The sequence below is a fragment of the Lepisma saccharinum genome, chromosome 1 (genome assembly GCF_977018435.1).
Source record: "Lepisma saccharinum chromosome 1, izLepSacc3.1, whole genome shotgun sequence".
Lineage (NCBI taxonomy): Eukaryota > Metazoa > Arthropoda > Insecta > Zygentoma > Lepismatidae > Lepisma > Lepisma saccharinum.
In genome coordinates, this window is record NC_139229.1 from 48,462,994 (window position 1) to 48,479,125 (window position 16,132).

A 16,132-nucleotide genomic window follows, 5' to 3' on the forward strand; every position below is an offset into this window, starting at 1 on the left:
TCAAATTTAAGCAATTATAATAGAATAAAGCGAGAAGCGCTTAGAAGTGAAAAAAGATATTACTCGAAAAGCAAAATTAACGAAATCGAAACAAACAGCAAATATAAAAATATCAGTGATGTATATAAAGGTGTAAATGAATTTAGATAGTTGATAAGAGATAAAAACGGTGAATTTTTTGCTGATCCAAGCGATATTTTGAGTAGATGGAAGAAATACTTTAATGACCTTTTAAATGTTCATGTAGGAGATAAATCATAAGTAGTATATGGAGTACACACAGCAGAACCTTTAGTATCAGAACCTAACGTGACTCAAATTAAAGATGCTATTAAAAGGCTAAAGAATAACAAAGCACCTGGCATTGATTTAATACCAGCTGAGTTAATTAAATATGGTGGGAATTCGTTAATATACCAAATTCAAAAAATAATTTGTTTAATATGGAATGAAGAAGAAATTCCTCAAAAGTGGAAATAATCTATGATTGTTCGGGTGTTTAAAAAAAACGCGATAAAACGAACTGCATTAATTACCGTGGAATTTCACTACTTTTCAACATCATATAAAATATTATCTAACATTCTTTTAACTAGACTAACCGATATGCTTATGAAATTAGAAACTATAGATAAAAATTTTCACAACAGACACTTGAGAAAAAGTGGGAATATAATAAAAATGTCCATCATGTATTTATTGATTTAAAAAATGCATATGATTCGGTTAAAAGACATAAATTATGTAATATACCGTATAAGTCGAGTTTGTAATACTTAAGAAGCTTGTAAATATGATATAAGTATGAAATAATGAGACAGAAAGTAAAAATCGTGTGAGTATTAATATGTCTAACAAATTTGCAATTCAAGATGGGTTAAGACAGGGAGATGCATTATCTCCATTGCTCTTTAATTTTGTCTTAGAATGTGCTGTTAGGAAGGTAAAAGAAACTAATGAAGGACTAAAATTAAAAGGTCTGATTCAGTTGTTATCACATGCAGATGATGTAGACTTACTAGGGGATGATATAAATACAATTAAGAATAATGTTACAATATTTTTAAAAGCAGTTAAAGAGACAGGTTTGGAAGTTCGCATAGAAAAAACTAAATATAGGCTATGCTTACAGGCCGAAACCAAGTGTTAGGACCTAATCAAAATTTTATTATTGATAACAACTTATCAATCAGTTTCCAAATTCGAGTACTTAGGAGTAATATTAAAAAATGAAAATGAATTTAAAGAGGAAATTCTTAATTCAGGAAATACATGTTATTTTTCTCTTCATAAACTTTTATCTTCTCGTTTAATATCTAAGAAACTAAAAGTTAAAATATAAAAGCGGGAAGGAAAGAAGAGTTTACAGGATTCTTGTTGGGAAACCTGATGGTAAGAGACCTGTAGGAAGGCGAAGACGAAGATAGAGGGATAACGTCTAGATGGACCTAAAGGAAATCGGCAAGGATGGAAAAGATTGGATTGCTCTTGCCCAGGATATGGCCAGTTGGAAGGCTTGTGTTGCTGTAGCCATAAACCTTCGGGTTTAAGAAGGTTAGTTAGTTAGTTAGTTAGTGCAATCATAGACTATAGACTGAAGCATGTTGAAAGAGTATGTGAATGTGTTACTAATTATACCATTATGTCACCCTGATGAAATTCTCGGGAAAACTCTTGGATTTGGATATTTGTGTTTTCCGTTTAATAATGCAAAGTAAAGTTGGTCTAGCAGGACCGAGCAAATTTGAGTCACCCTCCACGAGATGCAATAGTTGAAATAACATGGGGAACAGTCATTTGGGCATTTCTTATGCCAGTGTTCAGGAAACCATCTTGGTAAACATATTGCTGAAGTATCGGCTCTTGGAATCTCAATATGTTTTACGTATATGTGCAGAGATCTCGAGTACATTTTGAGCTTGCATCATTCGTGAGGTAAAAAAAAAAAATAAAAAGAAATTGAAGCTTGTCATGGATAGATAATTTTGTTATCAGACTGCACATGTTCGACGCTGTAGACGCCACTTACACAATGTTGTTTTCAAGAAATGAAATCTTCATAATAAATTGCAAATGAAACAGATTATGTTTATTGTAAACGCTCCCTTAATATTTTCGTACGTAGGTTTCGAAACAATTCGATTCTATGATACTAACATGCACCAATATCAGATACAAAATCTTGACACAATAATTAATTTTTAATAACGCTGATAAACCTGGAAGCTACGAAGAAACGAGGAAGAATGGAGTGTGTAAAATGGTCAAAGTAGGAAATGTAATGGCGCTGGAAAGAGTTGTGAATGCTGGAAGTGATCAAGAAAAAGAAATCGAAATTGATTGGGACACTGGCTAGGAAGGAACTGCTGCCGCAAGATGTTGTAGAGCCTACCTCCGTTCGTAGAGTGGTTAGCACAGTGCGCTACACCAGGTGTCACGGTTTCGAATCCCGGCATCGACATGGGTGTTCCTTGTAGTGTTGGGCGATATATCGTCATATATCGCGATATTGATATATATTGACGATAGTCCAGGCGATATCAACTAGACGATATATCGTCACGATATTTTCGCAATATATATCGTGTCAGAGATATATCGTGACAATATTTGGCGATATATCGTCCAGACGATATATCGCGATATTGATATATATTAACGATAGTTCAGGCGATATCAACTAGATGATATAACGTCAAGATATTTTCGGAATATACAGAGCACTCCCTGACATTCGCTACGAGACTCGGCGGCAAGCTGCCCGGCATCAGCGCTTGTCTTTCCCGGTGAACGGGTCAGCGACAGTCGGTAGAGTCGGCTATTCAAATTACAGTTTTCATATTGTGTACTAACCTTGACTACAGAAGGTGTTGAAAATGATGTCCCTCTGCTGCAACACATTCCTGGCATCTCCGAAGGAAATTGGCATTTACACGTGCAAGTTCGTCTACTGTAATTCTCCCGATTTTTCGTACAATACTCTCTTTAACTCACGGATGGTGTGCGGATTGTGTATACTTTATTTCCCCATTTTTCTTTCCACTTTTATTCAGAACTGACCCTGTTACTCTAAACTTTTTTACGATGTTTAATATAAGCGACTGTCGCGGACCCGTTCACCGGGAAAGACAAGCACTGATGCCGGGCCGCTTGCCGCCGAGTCTCGTAGCGAATGTCAGGGAATGCTCTGTATATTGTGTCGGCGAAATATCGTCACGATATTTGGCAATATATATCGTGTCGGCGATATCTCGTCACAATATTTGGCGACATATCGTCCAGACGATATATTGCGATATTGATATGTATTGACGAATAGTCCAGGCGATATCAACTAGACGATATATCGTCAACATATTTTGGCGATATATCGTCACGGTATTTGGCGATATATATCGTGTCGGCGATATCTCGTCACGATATTTGGCGATATATATCGTGTCGGCGATGTATCGTGACGATTTTTGGCGATATATAGGCCTATCGATATTAAATTTCCGATATCGTCCATCCCTAGTTCTATGTGAGTTTACTTTTATCAATTTCATCATATCATCACCGATTCTCCCGATTAGCCAAAAGAGGCAGGAAAGCGAAGACAAGTAAAAAAATCAATCAATTAATCAAAGATTTTTAGAAGGGAACGGCTATAGGGGAAAGGGTCAGGGAAAGAAGATATGACATTAAATTAAGTGGACACTAAGCTTCCATGAAGTCTAGGGCACAAGATAGGAGAGTCTAGAATTTTCAGTATAAGATCTACCCACTGGGCACAGGACAATTAATGCATGTATTTTAGAGACCATAACTAAAATTCGATATACTTAAGCCGGGCCCAGTGGTGGAGTGGTTAACACATCGCGCTACGAAGCCTGGGATCCCGGGTTCGAATCCCGGCCTGGGCATGGTTGTTTGTGAGTGTACATTCATCAATATATCATTGGCAAATTAGCCAAAAGTGGCACAAAAGCGAAGTAAAATAAAGCAAATCAATCGATATACTTAACTCACCAATGGAGTTCCCTCGTAGCTCCTATCGAACACCAATCGGCGGAGACCAGATCCTCACCCCTGCAGTCCGCCTGGGGAAAGAGAAGCGAATGTCGTGAGAAAACAATCTATGACACTTCTAATGACGGCCACCCGAGTGACCTTCTTACACACACATCACCGATCGCTATGTGACGAGGCACCTGCGACCGACATTGTTTTAATCGCCTCGCCCTGCTCCCGAGCACATCCACCACACCTTGCTTCTCATTGGCACTTTGCAGAGGTGTCGGTTGCAGCTACACCCCTCTCCATACACACTTTGATTGATGTGCCGGTGAGGGGCAACGGAAGTGTGGGGCGAAGTCCTCCGAAACACTAATAGATATATCCACACCCCACCCAAAATATATTGCTGCACCTACCCAAAAATTTGCACAAAAGCCTAATTTATGATCATTTTGAGGTTAAATTTATGGTGACAACCTTCCCTTAAAATATTTTTCTCAACCCCCGGGACTGAAAATTCTCACCCAAAATATTAAAATGATTATGCATTTGTAAGTAAAGTGATATAATACTGTGATATAACGTTAAGACACTAACTGATTTTTAAGGAAACCATTTCGATGAACTTTTAATTTTTTAAGAATGCTAATCAAATATTATTGTACAATTTCCAATACCTGTTTATTATAAGTGTTGTGTACGGCTTTCAATGATCTTACAATATGTCAGTACAGCATTTCTATAATGTATAGTGATAATAATCTTATAAATACTTTAATTGAGTTATAAATTTATATAATTCAAAGTGTAAAATGGTGGAGCTGTCGATTAACTTTTAAAAAATAGATGTCAGTTTTTTTTTTTTTTAAAAGAAAATCTTCCGAAACAGAATGAATAGTTTAAATCTTCAGTTAAACAGGCGTGTAGAATTGTAAATTGATATTTGGAAATCTACCTGATTTCTTTATAAGTTTCTACATACTATATACAGATAGTGTATTTATTTGTAATTGCTTGTTAACTTAAGTATTAAGATATTTAAACTATAAATAAATGTATTACATTAACCTTGCGACTAACCTCGGTTACAACAAAATTATCAATTCGACGATTTCTAAATTCGCATTCAGTTGTATTAATACGATAGATTGACAAATATGTACGAATATAATAGCATCAAATTTCGGTAACAATGAATGTAATATTAAATAAAAAATAGTCTAAATTATTCGGAAACACAAATCGGATTTAATAAGACAGCTAAACAAACATGTTTTGAAAGACTGAGCCACCCTAAAATTAACATTTTTGCAACAAGCAGTACATAATATTATAAAAATTTGAGCTAGGTAAAAATGTAAGGTAAATTTTGCCCACAGCTATATACCTATTTTTGGCCGATAATTGGCAACTAAATACGATACAACTTAAGTTTCTGGAAATATATTAGGCACTAAGCCCCGCGACAGGTTAAGTTTGCAGCAATTTTTCGCATATATAAACCCCAATCGTGCCCGCAGAATAATGTTCCGCTGCAATACTGCTGATTTTCTCACTGTATGTGATTGAACTGTTCGGCGGTTGAGGCAGACTGGCACACGAGGCGCTGAGGGCCGTTCTCGCGTGGATTAATACATAAAACTTGCTGCAAACTTAACCTGTCGCGGGGCTTAGCATCCTCGTTGAGGGAAAATGTGGCACCTATTTTTCAGTTTCCTTCTTTTTTTCTTCTTTTTTTTTTTTTTGTTTCGTTCACATCAGCATCAATGGAGTTACCGTTGTGCACTACTAAGCCGCCAGGATCCCTATGCTCGATTACTAGGTAAAACATGGACATTCCTCATTCACAGTGGCAATTAAGTTACTAAGACAACAAAAATTCCTATTTAAGAACAGCTGGGGAGATAGTCCTCAACATATTTCGCTGGGAACACAGCTGGATGCCAGATGTTAAGTGCATATCCATAGAAACGCACAGAACAAATATGGATATAAAAGGTCAACATTAAATTGTCGCGTTTAACTTGTAAGTTGGATTAAACGATGTGAAAAATCACCTAAGTGAACAAACAAAAGGTGTTAATGTATTCAAATCTGCAAGTCTGGAAGTGCTCTATGTTTACATGGTAAATTCTGTGATTTATCTACGATACCGTTTGAGTCCAATGTCAACAGAACTTGTAAATAGAGATCTCTTTAACACTTTTTTATTGGCTGTACTCACCGCAGAAACAACCGCTAATTGCAGTTCTTGGAACCACAAAGAGAAAGATCAGTGAAGAAAACAATTCCAAAACGAAACAAAAAATGGATGCAAATGACAGATAGCACCCGACAACCTGAATACCGTTTCTACGGCTGTAAATCATATTGTTGAGGCGTCAACAATGCCACGCGAAGCGTTCATGGTAATCCAGCCCACGGACGCCATTTTGTTGACCCTGTCCTTTTCTGTCTCGATATGTGTCCCGGTTAATACGACGCGACGTCGCTTGCATTCGATCATACAACGTTACGTGCACTCTTCCCCTTGTCCCGTTTTCCCTAGCTGCGAGGCGTTGGTTTGCAGGGCAGCAAAGCCTGTACTTACATGGTCCGCAGAAGTTCAATGTCACGTGCCTGGCTTCGAAGATGCATTCCTGATCAGATTGGCAACAGGAATGGGTTCGTCTATGCGGAAGACATCTTGTTCCGCCACGTTTCATAATGGGACATGCCGATAGGGTATTGACGTGCCTTGTAATGGAGGCACTTACTGTAAAATGAGGTTCTTCCAAGCAGGATATTTAGTAATGTACACGTTGCCGCTGTCCAAATTCGCCCATAAGAAGTCGTAAAACACACACAAAGATTGACAGCCTGTGAATCTCAATTATGCTTTGACGGTTGCATCAGATTGAGATTTTGATAGCACAGGGATTAATAACGCCCTGCAATGCAAGGTAGAATTGGAGCAAGGACATTTTCAAGGACAACTTACTATCTATAGAGTTCTATATGCTTCAGCATGGGCCATAGGGTGAGTTACATGCTGTAGTGCTACAAGTGGCATGTTATCAAGTATAAAATGTCGAAAGTGAAAGCGTAGGAAGGGTGAGAAATGGATTCAATTCTGAAAGGAACTACAAAGAATTTGTTATAAAATATTTCATAAAACATGAATGAAGTGAGTGTATCATAATAGTATGTACGTACCCAAATTGCCACGTCTTTCTAAGAAGCTGATTGAACTGTAGCATTATGGTCATATTAGATACAGAGTCGTATTTGGAGGCAGTGACGTGCACTGAGGAGTAGCTAGTCTAGCAGAGATAGATCAATCAATCTCACATTTAGAATTATATTCAAATCACAATATTTATTGTCTTGTTAAAGCCACAGTTCATATGCAACACTTTCTTTTCAACGCGCTTCTCGTCCATCGGTGTGAACGACGGGCAAAGCTAACTGGATACCCTAGCTCGCTCTTCTTCCGCCTGACCAGTTTCCAGGTAGAAACGGCCGGCCCAAGGAAAAGGAAGATTTATTTCTACATCTACCTCCCTTGCCCCCTCGCCCCCCGCTGCAATGGTTGAAAGCACGTACTTTCAGGTCCCCTAGTCTATCTCCTATAGGACAGATAGGGGATTGGTTTCTCATAGATGTATTGTAAATCCTCTAAAGAATTCAGGGTAAAATTTTCTGCAGTACTTATGTTCTCTATTTACACAACCTTTTACACGTTGTACAATATGTATGTATAATATGGGATGTAGTTTTATTATTTATGAAATGGGAACGTGTTATGTGCAGACAATAATGTTATGCTTTCTTTCTTTTTTTTCAAGTATGGAATATATAATGATTAAATTACAAATATGTGCTCGGGCTCTCTCTCACTCTCGTTTTGGTAGTTTTATTTAAATATACTACTCTTGGCCTCTAACAGTCATAAATACGGATGTATTTATTTGGACAAGAGAACGCGCGTTCATATTGCTGTTGGTTTGGTTTATTTTACTTAGCTTTTCTGCCACATTTTGTTATCGCGAAAATGAGGATGAGTGATAATATGACGAAATTGATAAAGGGACCTCATATGAACAATCCAGGCCAGGATTCGAACCCGTGATGAGTGTGCATTCTTGACCTATGTGTTGTACTCTGCAGTGAATAATGAAATAATTTGGAATGAAAAATGTATCTCAGAACTCAAAAAGCTAAATGAATATTATTGAAGAAACTACAAAAAAGTGTGTTTTGTTACCTGTTTTGTTTCTGTGCATAAAGTGTACTTAAAACACCAAATCAACCAACCGTGGGGAGTGGTTATCACAGCGCGCTACGACAACAGGAGTTCCGGGTTCGAACCCCGACCTGGGCATGGATGTTCTTTGTGTTTATCCCTTCATTAATTTTATGGTATCATCTTCGCAATTAACCAAATATAAGAAAAAGAGACGCTAATTAACAAAAATTAAATCATTGATTGATTGCTTGATTTGGTTTATTTTACTTCGCTTTTCCGCCACTTTTGGCTAATCGCGAAGATGAGACGATAAAATTGAAGAGAGGGACACACAAACAATACCCATGGCCAAGCAGAGATTCGAACCCAAATCGTTTTTTATTTTCGAATGTGGGCGGCGTTTACGTGTACTTTTTTTTAATACTCGTTCATCATTTTGCAATCTTTTCCTGTTATTGACATTCTTTTTTTAGGAATACTAGACCCTAAAAGGGGGAGGGGTGTGACCCATCTTGAGCACGTCACTGACTGCTACCCCAAGTGTCGACGTCACCGCACGTCACTGTTTGGAGGGGATCCAGGGTGTCCGGATCCCGAAAAGACCCAGTACTAAAAATACAATCAAGGGTTATTTGCTTCCGTCAAACATAAAAGGATAAGATTAGAGTCATATGGCTTTGAATAAACAGTACCTAAGAATATTTATAATAATGTGCATAAAATATTAATCATTAGATTTACTTTTCATCAACTGAAGTTAACATCTTTTTCTGTTATTTAATAAATATTCGATTTTTTTAAAAATGACATTAATTTCGTTGTATAGTTAGTTGATTTTGTACGAATTTTAACGATCTTAACTCCACGTAAGCCAGAAAATAAATATCTGTTGTTATATCTCTATTCTTATACCGTCTTTTTACTTGTTCATGCAATAATAACAATAATACAATTAATAAATTCACCTATTTTAATAATCATTATTTATATGGATATATATTAAAGGATTAATTATAAACATTTACATTGTTATTATTATTATTTGTGAGATCGATGGTTCGATTCCTCCAGAAATATACTTATTTGCAGATCTGTGCCTGATTGGATCTGCCGAACTTTCATACTGCTCTGTTCGGCCGTAATCGACTGATGTGCAGAATGTAGCGAAATCAGTGGCGTACGCAAGGGGGGGTTACGGAGTTTAAACCCCCCCCCCTTGAGCTTGTGAAATATTATGAAAAATGCTGTGGAAAAAAATTTAAATGGCCAATTTACCACAGTCTAAGATCTGGGACAATACTATTACTATTACTACATCTACTACTACTACTACTACTACTACTACCACTAATAATAATAATAATAATTTGAATTATTATTTCCATGTAGCATGGAGAAAAGCACAGCATTTCAAGCACACGAGTCTTTCAGAGTGATGCCTTGAAAATAAGCACAAGTTCTTGAAAGTGAAATATGAGGGTAACTATGATTTAAAAGAGAAATAAAATGTTTTGTATTTCAGTTGCAACAATGTTCAATACTCTGGCGTACGCAGTTTTTTTGGGGGGGAGGGGCCGGAATAGTAAATGTGGATAACACATGGCTTCGTTTTGGAGGGCAGGATGCATAATAAAATATTTCGTATTCTTGGAGCTTTTCAGTCTATTAAAATTGTATTCAAAGACAAAAATGGTAATCGGGACTCACTTTAAAAGAGGTTTCGTATTTACACATTTTGATTTTTTAAAGTTCTTAACGGATTTTTATTTGAAAATTCTGATTTTCTCAAAATTTTGGTAGGGGCTGTAGCATCATCGGTAGAGGCATGCATATTTCGTTTTTGACAAAAAGAAAACGAAATTTGAAATAACACATTGCAATGTTAATTTTTAAGATTTCTGAAAGGTGTGAGGTGCATTTTCCTACCCTGTTTTGTCACGAAATGATGCGAAATGAACTGCAAAATGCGAAATAGACTCTTAAACACGAAATTTACCGTTTATATACCTACGCGACACTTTCTGAAGTCTGAAGTATCCTGTGTGTTATGCAATTCACGGAAAATTGATTAATTTTGCTGTAAATATTTGAAAAGCAAAAATGGACTCCTCTATACAGGAATAAACTTAATATTGTGGTAATGATTTAATGTGCTATTAGAAGGGATATGTTTATTTTGTGTAACAGTGCAGTTTTTAAATCGGGATTATATTCACATTTTTAAAACCAAAATGTAATTTTATATACCGCTTTTTCACCGCTATAACAGCGAAATTTCATTTTATTTACAGATTTTGAACCCGAAATTGACTTTGTTTTTATACTGAAATTTTGCTTTTTTATTTACCAAAAGTATGTGCCTCTAACCATCGGCCATGCCTCTACGTACGCCAGTGTTCAACGAACATGTCTTTTTTTGTGTGAAGAATGAGAATTAACTAAAGAAAGTTCTTGGTTCGTTGTTAGAGGCTAACGTATAGACAAAGGCTAGGCGGACAAGAATACAGTCACAAGTCTGCCTTCCCATTGTATTATTTACCGCAGCACGTTTGAATGTCTCTCTTTAAAATGTCTCACCTTCTTGACTAGACAATTATTCAAAGACAATAAGCTTAACTATTGGAAAATGTTTTGTTGGTAAGAACAGTGAGACAATCCAGATGTGAATTATCGGGGACATTTATGCGGGGAAGAAGCCGGAAAAATTCCAACCAATTTCGGGAATCGAATCCGGATCTCCCGCGTGGTTGTCAGAAGCTCTACCGACCAGACCACCGCAGCTTCTTGGATGAGTTCCATACTTTAATTATTTCAATTTATTTTAATATATTTTCTTGTTTTATGGATTTTCTTCACCCTTAAAATGTCTCACCTCGATGACCAGACAAAAAAACAAAAACAAAAAAATGCTCCCAGGATTTGATAAAAATTGAATGATTAGAAAGTAATTTCTTTCTATTGTTTTCATAAATGGTATATTTATGTAGATCTCTACTACATAATAGTAGTAGTGGTATTAGTAGTATTATTAGTAGTAATTCAGCTAATTAATTAACTATAAGTATTATTAATTAATTAACTATAAGTATTATTAATTAATTGTGATTATTATTATTTAATTAAAGTATAATAAATCAAAGGTAATGTGAATTTGGAGAAAGTTTTAGAAATAACCCCCCCCCCCTTGACGAAATCCTGCGTACGCTACTGAGCGAAATGACCGACGAAATTTTACATTGGAAAACACTTTACTGAAAATATTATTGAAGAATACGAAAGATTTCTTTCTATTAATGAGATTTTGCGAAATTTTTATTTGTACAGTCACGGACACTGCCGGCTTGTAATGAATACATTAACTTTCTATGGAATCGTTACAAGCCGGCAGTTGTTGTTAGTTGTTTCAATTGTAAACACCGTGCACACGCCATAGTTGGTGTAACTCGACTGTACAACATTTCATTTTAAAATGTTATTTTAACAATGTTAACAGTTACTTTTAAAACAAAAAGCCATACTTGTACGATCAAGGTTTTGTCGCTACTCAAGCAGAATACTTCGTCCCCCTTGCACAAGGGCGACGCCCGATCTTTAAGCCGGCCTTGGGTATCAGAGCGAGCTGATACGGCAGGGGTCTTGGATTCGAATCCCCGCCTGCGCGTGAATGTTCCTTATGAGTGTCGTTTCATAAATTTCATCGTATCATCGTTGGAGAGGGTATGAATCAAGGATTCCAGAAATGTAAAATTTAAGTGGAAGAAAACATAGTTTTTAATTTGAGGAACTTCTATTAAATATTAAATACAGGGTGTCGCAAAACTCTTTCAACAACGCTTGGCTGCTGGTAGATATCATAAAAACAAGTAACTTTTCCCTATAAAGTTTACCTCGAAAGCGCTTAGTTTCTGAGCTGTAAGCGCTTAAAATCTATCCTGTACGTATGCAACCTAACACAGCAAACGCTTGCTCTGACATAACTACCCGGGGCGCGTGGCAGGGTTGCCACTAGCGTTTTCCTCGTTAAGAGAGACGACTTCAAAACAACAACTTGGGAGTCTTGCCTGAGCAAAATCCAAAACATTAATGGTACTTGCGATGTTGTAAGAAGCATTGACAGTATTTATAAACTGACCAAGACAAATAATGGGCAGACTGAAATTCAAGATTACTCATTCTAAAATATCTCCATAATTGACTGATTGATTTGGTTTATTTTAATTCGCTTTTCTGCCACCGTTGGCTAATCGCGAAGATGAGGATGATATGATGAAATAACAAATGACACCAATGTCTAGACCAGGATTTAAACCTGAGACACCTGGCGCCGTAGCGAGCTGTGCTAACCACAGCACCACGGAGTGTTTCGTGTATCATGCACAATTGCAAGGGACACGTGAGATAGGGGAAATCCACGAACGAACAAATGTAAATAACACGCAAATGTGCAATACGAGTGCCCTTTACAGTTCAGCGCTTGATTGATATAAGTATGCATTTCTTGGCTTTGGGTTTCAATAAGCACTAGTTTTAATGTGTGAATTTATTCATGCCTAAACGACGTTTTTCATTAAATTGAAAGTCGGAGTCCGTGGCGGAGTGGTTAGAACATTCGCGATACGATGCCAGGGGTCTTGGATTCGAAACCCTTGGGTATGGATGTTTGTGAGTCTCCATTCATCAATTTCATCATATCATCACTCATCCCCATCTTCGCAAATTAGCCAAAAGTGGCACAAAAAGCGAAGTAAAATAGAGCAAATCAATCAATCAATGAATCAATCAATCATTAAATTAAAAGAGCTTTGCAATTATTTCCTTATGAGATGAACACGATTAGCAATAACGCTAGCACAGATAGGAATAATTTTCAAATAAATTGTAATAACATTACAGTCTGCGTGTTCGAAACGAGGCAGCAAACACATCATGTTTACATTTGTACGTTCGTGGATTTCCCCTATCTCACGTGTCCCTTGCAATTGTTGATATTGCATGATACACGAAACTCCGTGGTGATGTGGTTAGCAGAGCTCGCTAAGGTGCCAGGTGTCTCGGTTTTAAATCCTGTCCTAGACATTGGTGTCATTTGTTATTTCATCATATCATCCTCATCTTCGCGATTAGCCAAAGGTGGCAGGAAAGCGAATTAAAATAAACCAAATCAATCAGTCAATTATGGAGATATTTTAGAATGAGTAATCTTGAATTTCAGTCTGCTCATTATTTGTCTTGGTCAGTTCATAAATAGTGTCAATGCTTCTTACAACAACGCAAGTATCATTAATGTTTTGGATTTTGCTCAGGCAAGACTCCCAAGTTGTTGTTTTCAAGTCGTCTCTCTTACCGAGGAACGCTAGTGGCAACCCTGCCACGCGCCCCTGGTAGTTATGTCAGAGCAAGCGTTTGCTGTGTTGGGTTGCATACGTACAGGATAGATTTTAAGCGCTTACAGCGCAGAAACTAAGCGCTTTCGAGGTAAACTTTATAGGGAAAAGTTACTTGCTTTTATGATATCTACCAGCAGCCAAGCGTTGTTGAAAGAGTTTTGCGACACCCTGTATAATGAGCCTAATTTGCGTGAAGATGTAAGTTAAATGCCTAATTTGTTATATAAGGATTGTTGGGTTTAGTTATCTTAACATAAATAATACATTTACAGCGTATTCAAGAGAACTAAACCTAACGGACCTAACCTAACAACGTAAGCATTCCTCGAGAAATGTCACAACCCAAGGTTGTCCTCACGTTGTGCGATAAAGAAGACAAGTGAAGTCAGGCTCTCCCTTATCGCACAACGATCAGACAACCTTGAACAATAAAGTAACCAAAAACCTTATATTTCCTAAACAAATTGAATGAAAACAAACTCACTTAACCCCCCCCCCCACGCTGCTCCGAGATACCCATTTATTATGTCCGCTTTAGACGAAAGCATTTTCCTTAGCATATTTCTTAACATTTGTGCCATGACCAGAATGCTACCGTGAAAAATCTTATGGCATTTCAGATGCCATGGCATATTTCATGGCATTTCTCAAGGATAGAATCAGTCCTATTTACGTAGCATTTTTGGTAGCATAACCACTCAGAAGCGACCTCTAGGTCATGAGTGCAGATCTAATGGCGGCTGCGTGAGATGTAAACAATGTGTCACTTCACATTTTTAAAAGATAATAACTATTCAACCGAGAGGAATAACGTGTCCTATAAAAAGGTTTTAGGTACAGTGTCTCTCAAAAGTTTTAGGACAACGACATTTTAAACTAGGCAACCCAATTTACACAAGGCGTTGGTGGGTTGCGTGTAGAGTTAGGCTCAATTTCAGGGTTGCCACATGCACAATAGATATTTATAAAATACGCGAAAGGAATAAAAACAAGTAATATTGTATAAAATTATGAAAAATATCACTATTATATCGCAAGTGACAAAATTATTTTTGAAAGAAAAAAAAAAGGTTTCTTAGTATTTCATTGCTGATGAGTCCACAGAAAGGAAAAGAGGTGAGAGAAAACGAACTTTGACAAAGGATAGGAGAAAGAGAAAGCGAAAGGAGAAGAGGAAAAGTAGAGGAGAGAAGAAAGAGAGGATAAACGAGGAGAGGAGATGTAGTGAGGAGAATGGAAAAAGATTCTAGGAGAGATGAGGAAAATGGAGCAAAGAAGAGAGAAGAGGAGAAGAGGAGACGAGAGGAGGGGAGTGGAGAGTAAAGTAAAGGAGAGAAAAAGAGAAGAACGAAAAGAAGAGGAGAAGAGTGCAGTGGAGTCGGAAATCTAAGACAGGAGAGGAGATACGAGGAGTGGAGATGAGTGAGATGGAGATAAGATGCGAGAAAAGTAGGGAAGGCGATATGAGATAAAAGCAGAGCGAGCAGAAGGAGGGGAGAGGAGAAGGAGAAGAGAAGAACAGAAGGGACTGAAGAGAAGAGGTAGTTGCAGCAAATATCGTCTCAGCGTCAAGAATTGATGCTTTGGTCAAATTATCGACATGAAACATTCAAGAACATTTTGAAATGTATTGGAGAATGTATTAGATCGGTTCGAAATGCATTTTGGCTTAGTTCAGAGCAAGGTAAAATCTTCCATGTAAGATCTTTGATTTTACCTGCGATTATACCACTAAAAACATGAATGTAATTTAAATATTTATAAGAATTATCCAATTTTTGTCCACTTCTCGGTTCGTTGAAATGGAGATTTTGTAATTTAATATTTCCCCTCCCCCCATCGTTAATTCCAAACTGAATCATTCCGTTTCACACGGCGTGGACAATGAACACAATGGGATAGGTCTAAAACTTACGAAAAGTTTCTGCCACCGGAAGGGTTTGAACCTACGACCATCAGATTGACGGTCCTGAACGGTAAACACTACCCTACAAGTTTTCGTTTCTGCAAGTAAGTAGAAGGAGCTGACCAATGTGAAATGTAGATGCAACCCTCCTCCTACATGTAATGTGTAAACAATACTTGTTTGTAACAAAGAAAACGAAGGTAGTACGACTCGGCGAAAACATTTAATGGAGAATTGCACATGATGAAAACTTTTCATTCGATATTTGCGGAGGTATCCTTGCATTGAACTCGAGTGGGAAAAGGGGTAAAATTAGTATGTCCTCAATTGCCACAAATATAAATGAATGGCTTATTGCAGAAAGGGACCTGAGTCACTTTTGCACAATTCTGAGAAAAACAATGAAAAATCGTATAATATTAATAGTGTAAGAAAGAAATGTGCCGTTGTTGGCTCAAATATTCAACATAATGAATAGTTAATTTTGCAACCCTCAATGCACCCCCCCTGCAGTATGCTGCTAGACACAGTGGAGATGAAAAAATTAACTCCGATACCTCAAAAATGTGACTCAGGTCCCTTTCTGCAATAAGCCATTCATTTATATTTGTG

General features: G+C 37.2%; 1 protein-coding gene across 3 annotated transcripts in view; it reads right to left on the reverse strand.

The window, feature by feature from the left end:
- Window positions 1–16,132, reverse strand: part of LOC145994918 (uncharacterized) — a 118,563-nt gene that overhangs the window by 80,252 nt on the left and 22,179 nt on the right. Inside the window, exons 1-2 of one of the 3 annotated variants that reach the window (XM_083131418.1) lie at window positions 6,590–6,626; window positions 4,012–4,082 (exon numbers count right to left, since the gene is read on the reverse strand). The exons of 1 other annotated variant lie outside the window; for it this stretch is intronic. The gene's annotated coding sequence lies outside the window, so the exon portion shown is untranslated. Of the gene's footprint in view, window positions 1–4,011; window positions 4,083–6,589; window positions 6,627–16,132 lie in introns of those variants that run through there. One more of the 3 variants, XM_083131409.1, reaches the window with a different exon arrangement.